Source organism: Carlito syrichta, unplaced genomic scaffold (genome assembly GCF_000164805.1).
Source record: "Carlito syrichta isolate Samal-C Ts95f unplaced genomic scaffold, Tarsius_syrichta-2.0.1 Scaffold111688, whole genome shotgun sequence".
Lineage (NCBI taxonomy): Eukaryota > Metazoa > Chordata > Mammalia > Primates > Tarsiidae > Carlito > Carlito syrichta.
Genome location: NW_007055784.1, coordinates 8,032 through 8,856, shown reverse-complemented (window position 1 = coordinate 8,856; position 825 = coordinate 8,032).

Here is an 825-nt window from a genome sequence, read left to right as displayed (position 1 = left end):
CCTCTGCGGGGAGGGGAGGGGAGGGGAGGGGAGGGAAGGGCGGATCTAGTGGGCGTTCCCCCACCCCCTGCTGGGGCTTGGGTAGGCTGTGGGCGCAGGACCCAGGAAGGGAGCCGGCCGGCCACGAAAGGCTTCCGGTTTCTTCTCCTTCCCTTTTGTCGGGGGATCAGTTGGTGGTTTCTCTCCCCACCGCAGTTTCAGGAAGTCTTTGTAAGAAAAATACCTTTTTTTTTTCCGGTTGGACAAGGGCAGGCCACGGTCCTAAAGTTCTTAGGGCTGGGAGTGGCAGCTCTAATCCCAGCACTTTGGGAGGCCAAGGCGGAGGGTTGCCTGAGCCCAGGGGTTCGAGACCAACCTGGGCAACATAGCAAGACCCCGTCTCTACAAAAAAATTTAAGAATGAGCCAGGCGTGGTGGTGTGCACCGGTAGCCCCAGCTACTTGGGAGGCTGAGGCTGGAGGATTGCTTGAGCCCAGGAGGTTGAGGCTGCAGCGAGCCATGATTGCACCACCATGCTCCACCCTGGGCCACAGAGCAAGACCCTGACTCCAAAAAAAAAAAAGTATTTTAGGCTCATGAGTGACTGGATTTTCCTGGGACCCTCAGGCCAAGAGCCCTGTCCTCACCAGGGGGCCCCATGGGGAAACTGAGGCTTCATCACTCCGTCCTTCCCCTGTGTCCCCCCCCGCCAAGTACTGCACGGGACCCACCTCCAGGGACCTTCACTATGAGATAATGTGAAATGACAACTGTGGACCAAAAGCAATAAAAGTCTCTGTTTTTAGGAAAAGAGGGCAGCGGAGAGAGTTGCAGACTCGGGGCGAG